Source organism: Cetorhinus maximus, chromosome 11 (genome assembly GCF_964194155.1).
Source record: "Cetorhinus maximus chromosome 11, sCetMax3.hap1.1, whole genome shotgun sequence".
NCBI lineage: Eukaryota > Metazoa > Chordata > Chondrichthyes > Lamniformes > Cetorhinidae > Cetorhinus > Cetorhinus maximus.
The window spans coordinates 96,303,065-96,316,870 of record NC_135889.1 but is presented as its reverse complement, the minus strand read 5'-3'; the positions used below and the strand labels follow the sequence as shown (position 1 = coordinate 96,316,870).

General features: G+C 45.9%; 1 protein-coding gene across 1 annotated transcript in view; it reads left to right on the top strand.

Moving 5' to 3' along the window:
- Positions 1-13,806, top strand: part of LOC144686788 (low-density lipoprotein receptor-related protein 1-like) — a 1,926,687-nt gene that overhangs the window by 1,496,622 nt on the left and 416,259 nt on the right. The gene's annotated exons all lie outside the window — the stretch shown is intronic.

The window sequence follows — 13,806 nt, the reverse complement described above, 5'->3', positions numbered from 1 at the left end:
TACTTATGTAACTAAGAGAGTGTCTATAAAAGTCATTTATATGAATTTCCAGAAGACATTCAATAAGGTTCCACACAAGCAATTGTTAGCAAAAATAAAAGCATGTTGAATTGGAGGCATTCTACCAACATGGGCAAGGAAATTGTTAGGGGGCAAAGCACAGAGAGTAAAGATAATGTGGATATACTCCAGTTAGCAGGATGCGATTAGTAGGTTGCTCCAGGGATTTTGTATTGGGAACTCAGCCTTTCATTATATTTTTTAATGGCTTAGATGAAGGAATAAAGAGCCATACACCCAATATACTTGTCAGCACTAAATTAGATGGCACAGTAAGTAGTGTAAATGAGAGAAGAAAGTTACAAAGCGAAGTTGATAAATTAAGTGAGTGGACAAAAATGTGGGGGGTATGTAGCAATCCACTTTGGACCTTAAAAAGATAAAATCAGATTATTTTTAAAATGGTATAATAGGAACAATGGAGAAGCAAAGACATTTAAGGGTACAAAAATCAGAAATGGATGGGTGTCATTTAATAGGCTAATGAAATGTTAACCTTTATTTCAAAGGCGTTAGAATAAAAAGGGATCGGTGTTTTTCTATTCCCAATAGCTGCTTCAGGGAAGATAAGATGGACCCTTCTAATTCCATCCCAACTGCTGTCACACCTACACTTAGATCAGGATGCTGTAGTCTTCTGTTCAGTACTTGCTCACAAGGAGCTCTAAAGCTGCACCCTTGAAGAATCATGTTTATTAATTTGCTTTTGCTGCTGCCAATGTTGACTCCTTATTGCAGCTTCACAGTGACCAGTAGCCCTTTATGAGTCACTGACACTTTTGCTTACAAAAACAGAAAAGTGAGGAATACTCAGTAGGTCAGGTGGCCATGAAGAAACAGGAGTCAATGGGCAGGATTTTCCTTGCGTTGGGCAGGCGCATGCCCTACCTAACTGGGCACAAAAATCACGCGCGATGACGTCGGGCAAGTGTCCCAACATCATCATCCACTCTCACGATCTTTTGGTCAGCAGGCACACGTGAGAGCCGACAGCTCACCTGCCAACAATTAAGAGGCCTATTGATGCCCTTAAGCAGGTAATTAATTTGTCATTTTCGCTGCCTGTTCAACTGTTCGGTTAGCAGGCAGGCAAATAGGCCAGGCAGCCTTTGCATTTTTTATAAACCTCACCCATGGGTGGGTTGAGGTTTCCAATGGAAAATAAAAAAGCAGAAGAATATTTTCAGCTTCACTTCAAACATGTCCCTCTTCATGTGGCTGAGTCACATGTGGGGACATGTTTATTTAATCTTTTATTGTTTCTCCAATTCTTAAGCTCCCTGAGGCAGCTCTGTGCCCCTCGGGGAGCTGTTAACATGCGCTCCCACGTGCATGCGCAGACTTCCGCGCACGTTCTCCTCCCACCCCCACCCCGCAGTGCTGAGCGTTGCAATGCGTGTTTCACGCTAGCTTGCCTGGCTGCCCGTTAATTGGCCGGCCAGCGTGAATTTGCGGTCGGGGGATGATCGCGGGCGGCAGTCCTTTTCCCGGCCACTCCTGGGCCTGCCCGCCACACCCGCTCGACAAACGCAAAATCCTGGCCAATGTTTCAGCTCTGAGGCTTGAAACATCAACTTTTATTTCTCTATGATGCAGCTGACCTGCTGAATATTTATTGTTTTATTCTGTTTTTGCTTGCAGGCTTCCAACATCTGCAATATTTTTGCTTATTTTCATACACTCCTTTCCTTTATGTACTGTGTGTGAGATTATGAAATGTGGCTGGTACTATATTACATCATGCGGTCAATTTTAGTGTTACGTTTCAAGCAGCACTCAAAGAACACTTCTGCTGCCACAACATCAGGATCAGATTACTGGCTGCTATTGTTTCAAAAATTATGTTGACTATTCTTAGTGGCCTCTAATGGGACAGGCACAGGCCTTTCAGCTCCTCGGGCCTGTTCCGCAATTCAATTAGATCCTGGCTGGTCTGTGCACCAGCTCCGTTTATCTGCCTTTGTTCCATATTTCTTGCTGTGCTTACCTAACAAAAGTCTATCACTCTTAGTCTTTAAGTTGTCAATTTGTCAGGCATCCACAAACTTTTGAGGACCACTAGATCAAAAGCTTTGCGTGAAAAGCGTTTCCTGATAGGGTCCTGTTAAATGCTTTTGAACATTGTAATGCCCCCCCACCCGCCCCAATTACTCCCACCCCATCCCATTACAAGTGTTAAACTAGCTGGTCTATTTTTTTGCTGATTCATGTCTCACTCCTTTTTATTAAATATCAGGTTGCTATTTGCCCCATGTATAGCTCCTGCATTTATGCAGCTCTCAATAATGTTAGCCAGAACCTCAGCTGTTCATTTTCTTTTGGTTTGCAGGGTAAATTACATCCGTTTGAAACTGATATTTTTGATATTTAATGCTTGGACTTTCTTCATGACAGATGTTAAGGAAACTCAGCAGGCCATAAACTCCAATTACCTTACTCTAACCTACAGTTAGAAATGGATTGATAGAATTCGGACTTGGGTACATTTCTACTGAATAGATCAGTGTATTTCATGATTCTTTTTAATAATAGTTGACTAAAGGTTACATTTTAAAATTTCTTGATTCCTAAAAGGCATTGTTGTCCTGTCAATGAAATTGAAAGAATAGCTGTTCATGAGGCTAGTTTAACAAAGCCAAGGCTGTTACTAATGGTAACAGGAGCATCCCCAGTTGTAGCAGATAGCAATTCAACTTAAATGTTTTCAGTCATTCTTTTCAAAATGGCTTAATCACTGTGATCTACAGATAGTAACTACTGTCTCCAGATGATGCTGTTCAAGTACTTCAGAAACAGTGTTGTTAAAAACACAGCCAAGTTGTATTCTTCTGCCATCTTTAGATACTGCAGTGTGGACTGACTGACCCTGATGGTTGATAAAAGCCTAACGTAGTGTCCTTGTTATTTATTAGTGTTACGATCCAGTTAGAGACCAGTAGCTTTTTGTTTAAAATAGACAAAGTTTGGAACCCCAGTTACCCATCAGGAGAAGAGAGCCACCAGATTCCATGGTGTTAAACGAACAAAATAAGCTTGAATTTACAAAGTCAGAAAAGTAAAATAATTGACAATATCTGTCCTATACTCTAAAATTCATAATTAACATGAGGTAAATATGAATTAACAGGCATACAATGGTCGAACACACCATACTGCAGATACGACCAAGACAGATCCCCTGGATATTTCAGCAAGCCACCCAGACATTCATGACCACTGTGAGTCACAAAATCATGGTAAAACTCTATCTCCCTCACGAGGGATTTTAAATCATCACTTTTGAAGATCTAGCCTCTGAATTCCCTCAAAAGCTGCTCAGATTAGGATTGCCTCAATGACTGTTCGCCTTCCAATGGTTCAATCTCGTCTCCTCAGACACGGGATTCACAGAGCTGCACTGATTACCGGCACACTTCAAACTCTTTCACAGACCGCTAGCTGCACCAAGTTGGCACTGCTCTTGGAAATCTCCGAACTCCAGTTTCCTGACTGCACTGTGCTATCAATGGCTCCCAGGGCTTTTCTGAGCCCTAAATGTCTCTAGCAAAGAACCATTGATCTTCTGCCACCTTCTCAGCACACCAGGATTTTTCCTGTGGCTTAACTGCACCAAATGGCTCCCAGGGCTCTTCTGTGAGCTGCAAACCACATGAAATCCAAACTGCAATTAAACCCCTCTCCCAGCAAGCACAGATAAATTCAAGATAGACACAAGATAAATTGAAACCAGAGAACCTTCTTAAACTCCACCCATCTCCATGACTATGTAACCTTTCACTGAATGCTTTAAAACTAATTTATCTCTAACTGCCAAAACAAAACCTCTCTCTGAACTGCACTTCTTTGCAGGTATAGACATCATGTCTCCAATTGTCCAGATAAGTAAGTCTGCTGTTTCATGGCTCCACTCTTTCAATTCTGACTCTATTAAACAAATGTGGGTAACCTTCTGAACTACCATTTCTTTTAGATGTTCTGACAATCTCCAAAGCCCAACATTTTAGTCACCTTACCTTCACAAAAACAGTCTTCCCAGAACTAAACATTGCCTCTAAAATATTTAACATGAACCATGAACTCCCTGTCAAAAATAATAAAAATGCTTACCATTCGGAATATAAGAACTATAATATGTGATATATCTTAAAACTATCCTAGGCATGCAATACACACAATAATCATCCCCCTAATTGCCAATGAAATTCGCAAGCCCAACAGTACTCTGCTGAATTCCATGTCCAGTTTAAGATAAAAAATATTACTATTTATGATATTTTCTTGTTGCAATAATTATAGTCCAAAGGTCCATCTGCAAAAGAAGATTCTTCATTATGACGCACAGGTGAATTTTCAAGTTCAGTCTGTAAGGCATTCTGTGCTGATTTCAGTATTTGAATTTTACTGTCCTCCATGTCTGTAGTTTTCTCATCTTTTAACTCCACAAAGAATGTCCGTGGTTAAATTGTCCCCTGCCTCTTTAGTTGTGGGTGGATCTTAATTTTTAAGTTAAATTTCCTGACTCAAACATGTTAAATTCTCTTTTTGAGATAACAAGTTCAAAATGGCTTTTTTTTGTGGCAACAACTCATTCCTCCTTTGTTCAAAATCCTCCATAGCCACGTTAAGAATATCATTCAGATGCTTTTTATGGTCAAGTAGAAAGGTTTGAAGTTCTTGTTTGGTCTGATTTTTAAACAATTCGTAATCTTTCAGTTTCTCCTGATCCCAATCAGATTGAATTTTACTTAATTATTTCTGAGCAATATCACCGGCCTCCTCACTTTGGATCTTGAATTTTCTTTCTACTTTGGGCAGGATCTTCCGGTCGGCGTGCGAGGGTGGGCCCGACACGCTGACATGTAAAATGGCACGCGATGATGTTGGGCGTGCGTCCCGATGTCATCACGTGCCATCGTGATATTTCATTTGGCAGGCGCTGGAGTCGGTTGCGCTCCCGCCGAAATGTTAAGGGCCTGTTAAGGCCATTAAGAAATTAATTAAAGTCCTTTAGAACGCTGCCTGTCCAACCTTAAGGTTGGCGGGCAGGCGAAAAGCCCAAGCAGCCTTCGCGTTTCTCAGTAAACCTCATCCACGGGTGGGATGAGGTTTCCTAAAACTTTTATAAAATCAATAAATAAATTTTCCCACCTTTACAAACATGTCCTAACTCATGTGACACAGTCACATGAGGGGACATGTTTGAATACATTTTTTATTCGATTTTGACATGATTTTATTATACATTCAATCTCCCCGAGGCAGCTCCGTGCCTCTCCCCCCCATCATGTCTGCTGAAAACATGCCCAGCATGGCACGTAAAATCCAGCCCAGCATTGCCTGCTATATCATTTCCCAATATAAAATCTATATTTTTAATAAGTAATTTAGGAATAATTCAAACAAACAAAGGCCCTTCATCAAAGCACAATTTAAATTTACTTTTTGCAGGGAAAGGGCAAACACTTCCCATCTAAACCTGTATTAATACATTCTGATTCAACAAACTTTCTGAAGATAGGTCTAAATCCTTTGCTAACAATAAACTGCAAGCTGAATCTGTATCTCTCAGGATAACAATCTTTCTAGGCTCTTTCTTGGACGAAAGTGCTGTGACTTCCCCTTCAAATATGATCCTTTGCATCCCTATCTATTCCCAAGGTAAAAACATTATGTGATGGTTTCTTACAACCTTCACTTTCTGGTACAGCTTTCTCTGTGAACATTCCTGTCACTTGCACCAGTGCCACTAATTTAACACTCATTTCCCTTTCTGGTACAACCTTTCCTAAGTGTTCCTATTACTGCTATCAGTTTACCATTCCGTTCCAACAAATTTGCTTTTATATGCTCTGTCTTACGACAATAAGACATACTGGTTGCTTTACATAATTTTTATCCTTTATATTATCATTTTCATTGACTGGAACAACTTCTGCCTTCTCCCCAAAGACTCTTTGCTATTCCTCCAGCTCTCCTGTGGGTTTACAAATGGAGATCTACTGCCTCCCCAGCAGTCTAAGTGTTATATCATACTCATCTGCCAGAACTGCTGCTTCCCTCGCACTTCCTCTAGGTGTGATTTGATAGCTATTGAGGTACTGTTTCCAAATTCTTGCATCATCATTAGCTCTCTCACTTCTCAAAAACCCAGTGCCTAAAACCAGCGGTCCCACAATGTTTCCTTCTCCCTAGAAAATTCTATGAATGTTCAATTTGGTCTTTTCTTTAAAGCCTGAAATTTCAACTGATACACTTGGGTGACAAACCCATAAACATTAAGTACTGCAGTCTTAACTGTCTCGTAATCTGAGGATTGTTTGGCCAAAAGGCTAGAATACATGTCCATAACTTTCCTGACTAAAGCGCTCTGCAAAACGACGGCTCATGTGTCCTTTGACCACTTTAGCTTTGTAGCCACTTTTTCAAATGAGATAAAATATCTCTCTGTCCTCTGTGAATTTAGGCACTAGGTGAAGATTCTTCATTATATCAAAGCTTAGAGCGGGACTCCTGTCATCATCCAAACGACTATCTCTTCTTTCACCCCATAACTTCAGCTTTTCTTTTTGCAGTTCGTGCTGTCTGATTTCTCTCTCTGGCCAGGATTTTCTGTGCCCGCCAGAGTCGGGCATGTTCGGTGGCTTGAGCGGACAATATGGCGTGATGGGTTTCACGTCAGCGTGAAATCAGTTTGCGATCGTTTGCTCAGCCCAGCGATGGTGGGCCATGTTTCCCACCATCAGACGTCAGGAACTTCATTGCAGTATATCTGCATATCATTATTAGGCCAGCCCACCGAAATCGTCCCCGCACCCCCCACTGGATCGTCCGCCCACGTCGACGGGAAAACATGCCAAAGTGTTTCACAACAGCACATGAGCGACGTCTACCTGGTGGGCTACACTTCGCTCGGAATGTCAAGGTTTGTTTGCCTACCTTGCTTTGGCCAGTACTCGCAGTCATCAGCGCCAGGCTTCATAGACAGCACCACATCACTTTTAGGGGGGCTCACGGTAGGTCTCTACCTACCAAATCAGTCATATGTGGGTGGCTTTTCAATGGCTGCAGGGCAAGGTCTTGCTTGAAGAAGGGGGAGAAGTGGCATCAGGCAAGGGAAGAGGCTGCAGGATCAGAGCTATACTGGGGAAGGGGGGGTATCCCAGGGTGTGTGTGGAGGCACATGTTGATCTGTGCAAGTGGCTTCAAGATGGTGAGAGCTAAGAAGGCAGTCTTCAGAGGAGAAGAGGCCAGATGGACATGTGAGGGGATGTATGTGAGAATGGGTGATGATGTCCCTTGAGTTGGCAGTGAGTGAGATGCCGGTGAATGTGCAATGGGCTTGAGTATGTGAGTTTAGAGTGATGAGATGGTTGCCATACCCTGGCTACACAGATAAGATCATTCATCTTCTATCTGCATTGTATGGACAACCTCTTCTGTGTCACATTGGCACTGATCACCACTGCCAACGCCTCCCAAGCCTGGCTGGTCACGCCGATGCCCACCTTGCGGCCAGAGCGAGGGTAGAGGACACCGTGACAGATCTCCAGGGTGTCCAAAAGGCATTCCATTGACACGTCGCTAAACCTGGAAGCTGCAGTCTTTTTGCCTTTCGTGGACACTTTCCCTGCAGTAGTCCTGGGCTGGAAGCACTGAGATGTGTGCACATGTCTGGACTTTAAATATGGCGCCTGGCCTGATGAAGCAGTGAGGCGATGGCATGGCTGGTGAATGAGAGCCCGCCCTTCATTGAAACGGCGAGTTTCCCAGGAATTCATAACTAATGCAGCAGGTTTAGGATGATAGGGCGTGAAAACCCGCCTTTCCGTTGGCGGGTAAAACGCTGTTTTAGCCACCAGTTATCACACTTAGTGCAAACCTGGGATGAATCCGCCCTCAGTCTATTTCCTTTTCTCTTTCTTCCCTTGCTAACTTCTCTCTCTGAAGCTCAAGTTCAAGCTTTCGCATTTCTCTTTCTTTTTCAAGTTCAAGTTTTTGCTTTTCTCCATCTCTTTCTATCACAAGCTGCTTCATCTCCAACTGTATTCTAGCTAACTCGAGCTGTGTTACACCTGTATCAGACTTTTCTTCTTCTAACTCCAAATGTTGTGCTATTACCTCAACTATGTCTGTTTTCTTAGCTCCTGTTTTTAACTTTCACTTCAAATTTTATGCAAATGTGATTAACCTAACCTTGGTTAATTGTTGCAAATCATTCAGGGGTAAATATTCCCTCTCCAGAAATGCTATAGCAACTGACAAAGCCATTCTGCTTTTCAATAAGTATGCTAAAATTCACTGTCATAATCTTATCAGCCTTAGCCTCGGCTGGTCCTAGCACCCATATTTGTCTGTGGATTCAAAATCCTGGACAAGGCCCCAGTTAATGTTATGATCTGATTAGGGATCAGTAACTTTTTTGTATAACTTAGACAATGTTTGAAATCCCTGTTACCCACCAGGAGAATAAAGCCACCAGGTTTTAAGCAAACCACATAAACTTTACTATACAAAGTCAGAAAAGTAAAACAATTTACAATATTTACCTTATCCTCTAACATTCAGAATTAACATGGTGTAAAGATGAATTAACAGGCAAACTGTGATCAAACCACCACGCTGCATATTCAATGGCAGATGTGACCAAGATAAATCCGATGGATTTCTCAGCAATCCACCCAGATGTCAGTGACCGCTGTGAATCACAAAATGTTAGTAAGACTCTGCCTCCCTCACGAGGGATTTCAAGTCATCACTTTTGAAGATCTAGCCTCTGAATTCCCATACCCCTGCTCAGACTCAACTGCCTTGACGACTACTCATTTCCTGATGGTTCAATGTCTTCTCCTTAGACTGTGTTCCATGAGATTCACAAAGCTTATCTAATTACCAACACGCTTCCAACTCTTTCACAGACTGCTAGCTTCACTAAGCGGGCCTTTCCCTTGGGCTTCTCTGAAGTCTAGTTTCTTGGCTGTACCGGACTATCAATGGCTCCCAGGGTTTCTCTGAACCCTGTCTACAGCATGGAGCCAGCAACCTTTCATCACCTTCTCATCTCCCCAGGACTTCTCCTGAGACCTAACTGCTCAGAGCTTCTCTGTGAGCTGCAAACCACATGAGGTCCAACTGCAACTAACCACCTCTCCAGCAAACCAAAATTGAAACCAGAGAACCTTCTTAAGCTCCACCCATCTCCACAACTATGTAACATTTCAGTGTTCACTGAATGCTTTTAAACTAATTTAGCTCGAGCTCCCAAAACAAACCGTCTCTCTGGACTGCACTTCTTTGCAAGCAGTGTAGATATCATGAATCAAATTCTCCAACTAAGTAAGTCCACCTGCAGTTTTATGGCTCCATCTCTTCTATTCTGACTTTATTAAACGAACATAGATAACCTTCCAATTTGCCATTCCTTTTCAGTGTTCTGACAATCACTAAGGCGCAGTATATTAGTTACCTTACCTTCACAGCAATAATCTTCCCAGAACTAATCATTAACTGATCAAGTGTCCCGACTTCATTGTGCGCTCGTGAAATATTTCGGTCGGTGGGCCCACGCTGGAGTCAGAGCCGCGCCCGCCATCAATTACAAGGCCAGTTAAGGCCATTTGAAAGGCAATTAAACTGGATTTTATGTTGTCCATGCGATTTAACACTCATTGCATGGGCAAAACATGCAGGCAGGCAGCCAACAATTTGCTAAATTTCATCCAAGGGCAGGATAAAAAGGGTCAGCAATATTGCCAGTGTGAGTAGAGAGGAGTTTTGGAGATTGTTTGCTGCTGGTTGCTTATTGGCACTTGGCAGCTTCATCTCTGTTTGGGGCTTCATTGTTAGCATTTCCAGGCTTCATTTCAGGACTTATTGGTGTCTCCAAGGCCCCGGAGGATTCAGAACTTCTGGACCCTTCCAGGCATCAGACAGCCTCCCAATAGCCTGGTATCGGGGATTGTGGTCTCTGCTGGTGGCAACTCCGAGGAGGAGGAGGAAGAGAGGGGCAGAAGGGAGAGGAGGCCTGGTGTCCCAATGCAGCTTCCAGGGGAGGGGCCTGTGAGAGGAAAGGTGCAGGCACAAGGGGCGCAGGGCCAGTTGGAAGTACAAGGTGGAAGGGGCTACAGAAGACACCACTATCCTGCTACCAGGATTTACAGGCGGCGATGCAGCTACCTCAATATGCCTGAGGTGCATTGCCGAAGGAGGCTCCACCTCTCAAGGGAGACCGTGACCTCCATTTGCCAGATGATTGGGCCTGAGATCAGCTCCAACTGTGTAGGTGGACCCCATGCCAGTGGCTCTGAAGATCACAGTGGCCCTCAACATCTATGGCTCCGGTTCTTTCCAGGGGTCAGTGGGGGATCTTTGTGGAGTCTCCCAATCAGCTGTCCACAGTTGCATCAAGCTGGTGACAGAAGCTCTGTTCAGGTGGGTTCTGACCTTTATTCTTTACCGCACGGACAAGGCCAGTCAGGCTGAGTGAGCCAGAGGTTTTGCAGTGATTGCTGGGTTCCACCGCATCCAGGGCGCCCTCAGCTGCGCAAATGTGGCCATCGAGGTGCCAGTGGGTCAGCCGGGTGCCTTTGTCAACAGGAAGGGATTCCAATTGATGAACGTGTAGATAATGTTTGACCACAGGATGTATATTCTGCAAGTCTCTGCAAGTTACCCTGGCAGCTCCCATGATGCTTACATCCTGAGACACTCCCAGGTGCCGAGGCTCTTCAGTGCTCCAGCCCGACTGGATGGATGGCTGCTGAGTGACAAGGGCTATCATTGAAAAGGTGGCTTATGACGTCTTTCTGCCACCCAAGAACAGAGGCAGAGCAGCGTTACAATAGGAGCCATGCCTCCACAAGGGCATAGAAAGGACCACAAGTCTTCTCAAGATGCACTTCAGATGCCTGGACCTTTCAGGGGGAGCACTACAATATCCCCCGGAGCGGGTGTCACTGACAGTGGTCACATGCTGCGCTCTCCACAATCTGGCACTGGCAAGGGGGGACCCACTGGAGGATGAGGATCTTGATGCAGCTCCACAGGCCACAGAGGATGAATCCAGTAGTGAGTCAGAAGAGGAGCACGGTGAGGAGAACACTGAGGGCATGGAGGCAGACCTTGGTAGCCTCCAGGGAGAGAGGGACTCCATGGATGCCTTGATCCAATGCTCCTTCAGCTAGTCCGTTACCATCCCAGATGTCTGAAATGACCCTTTCATTGCACCCAAAGTCCACTCAATGCCTGTGTAATAAAGTATTCAGCCACTCATGTCCAGCATTACATACTGGCGTACCCTGCACCAAAAAGAAAAATGGTGGAGTATACTCAGGCCATCAGAACCAAGGCAAATTTAATGTTATTGTCACATTGAATGCATAATGACATCACTATTACTGGTGTTGATGTCCACACCAGCAGACATGTAAACCAAATGAACAGAAAATCACACGTGAACTGTCCCCCTTGTGCTCATGGTGCCTTTAAATTATGTTTCTGAGTGCTGTGTCTTGGTGATGCCCCCCCACCCGCCCCCACCTCGCTGGTACCAGTATTGGAAACAGCCTGCTGACTCTGCTGTCTTCTTGGCCTTGGTGGTCGTCCTCTGGCAATGGAGCCTGTGCTGGCCCCGCCTGCGAGGGAGCGGCCAGTGCCACGGCTGGCATATCCCCAGTCATCACAGCCTCAACAGATGCCACGGTCACTGGCGGAGGGGCGGAGGAGCTGCTGCTGTAACCCAGAGTGCCCTGAGAGGAGCCTGCAGAGATGACAAGTAGCCTGTGCATCAATGTGAAGTTGCGCTAGGCCTCCCTGCTTACCATTGATAGGCAGGCACCTAGTTGGGATACTGGATGGCTCATCCATCTCCCACACTGGCATTGACCACCTGAGGTCATTGCCTGTGTGAGGGTTTCCAGTTCGGAGCACAGTCCCAGGAACCCCTGATCCTGTCCCTTGAGCTGCCTCCCCATGAGAGTTGCCACCCTCTCAATGGAGGAGGCAGTGCACTCGTCAGCCATGAGGGTCAACACAGTGCTCAAGCTCCGCATGGACTCACCTATAACAGAGACCTTGGCACGCAGACCCTCATGATCTCCGCCAGATTCTCCCACATGGCTGGACATCCAGCATCTGCCGCCTGATGGATGACTCCTGAGGCTCATCATCTGCCTTTGACTGAGCATCGTCCTGGTCCTTCAACTGCTGGAGCCCTGGGCACATTCTGCCTCTGACTGCACCTCAAGCAAGTGTGAAGTGCCCTCACTACTGTGCACCGACATTCTTGCTGCAAATCTAATGCCCACCGAGGCACTGGCATCTACGCTGGTGCCTGGTTCAGAGAGTGGGTTTGACACAGGTGCAAATGAAGCCCGGTGGTCCTTCGGCATCAGGGTGGCCCTTTGGGGTCCAGGGAGCGAGTGCGTGCTGGTGAATCTGAAAGGGAGAACAACAACATGTCATTAGTTTAAGCCATCACACTGTCACTGTGCATGCCAGACACCCTGATGAGATAATGGAGATCTGCATCATGGTGCCATTGTCTTTCAATGATCAATGGGGACTCCAGGTCTGAGGCTCCCATCAACAAAGAGACTACACTAGAATGGTTGCACAATCCAAAATTCTCACCTCTGTGCACTGCACTCTTACCTTTACCTGGCACCCCCATCTCTTCATGCCCTGTTGCACGGTGAGCATGTCGGCTCTCCAGCTTCAGGGTATCCTGCTCGAACCTGCTGAGCAGCAGCAGGTTGGGCGGGCCTCCACATGGACATGGCTCATCTTCTCCTGAAAGCACAGGGGAGCATTGATTAGTCCACTCTCTACCTGCAGCGCCATTGCAGCCTGGCCAACCCCAGCTGAGGAACACCTCACAGGGCACATCCGAGTCAGGCCCCTCGAGCCGCAAGACACTCAGTCCAAGCAGTCAAGGCTCACCCCCTTGGCCAGCTCTGGCGTCATTGACATTTGGCACTCAGACTCTAGCAGTCCTGAGGTCCACTGGGGGACAGCCACACCTTAACACTCCTGCAGACTGACCCATGCCAACAATGTACTCACCCTTCCTGAGCACAGCAGGTCATCGAACCTCTTCTGGCACTGCACCCATGTGTGCCGCACCACGTCATGGCTGTTAACCAGCACTGCCTCCTCCTCCCATCTCTGGGGACAAGGGGCAGAATATTCCACTCGGCATGCTGGCACACGCCCGACATGCACGAGCGTGAAATAGCGCGCGATGATGTCAGGTGAACGAGTTCCAAAAATGACTGAAAAAACAATTAAAATGTTTTAAACTCATGTTTCTCATGCCCCTGTTCACGTGACAGAGTCACATGTGGGGGCATGTTTTCCTTATTTTTCGAATCTTTGTTTTGCATTTTAAAAATACTTCAGCTTCATGAGGCAGCTCTGTGCCTTCAGGGAGCTCTCAGTGAGCGCACCCCTCCCCCCCCCCGCATGCGCAAACTTCAGCGCCACCCAGCGTGCGTTTCATGCTGGCGGCTGTTAACTGGCGGGCGGTGGAACGTTTCGCCCGACGAGGGGAACATTCTCCCCAATTCTCCCGCCAGCCACCTCCCTGGCAAGGCACTCATCTGAAAAGCAGGGGTCCGAGTGCCCACCCGACCTCCAGCCTCAGTCGACTCCCATCACTTGAGTTTGCTAACACAGAACAGGCGTTCTTCCCTGGCAGCCTTCCAGGGACTGCCCGGGCTGTTTATAAACCGGCCGTTGGGTCACCATTGG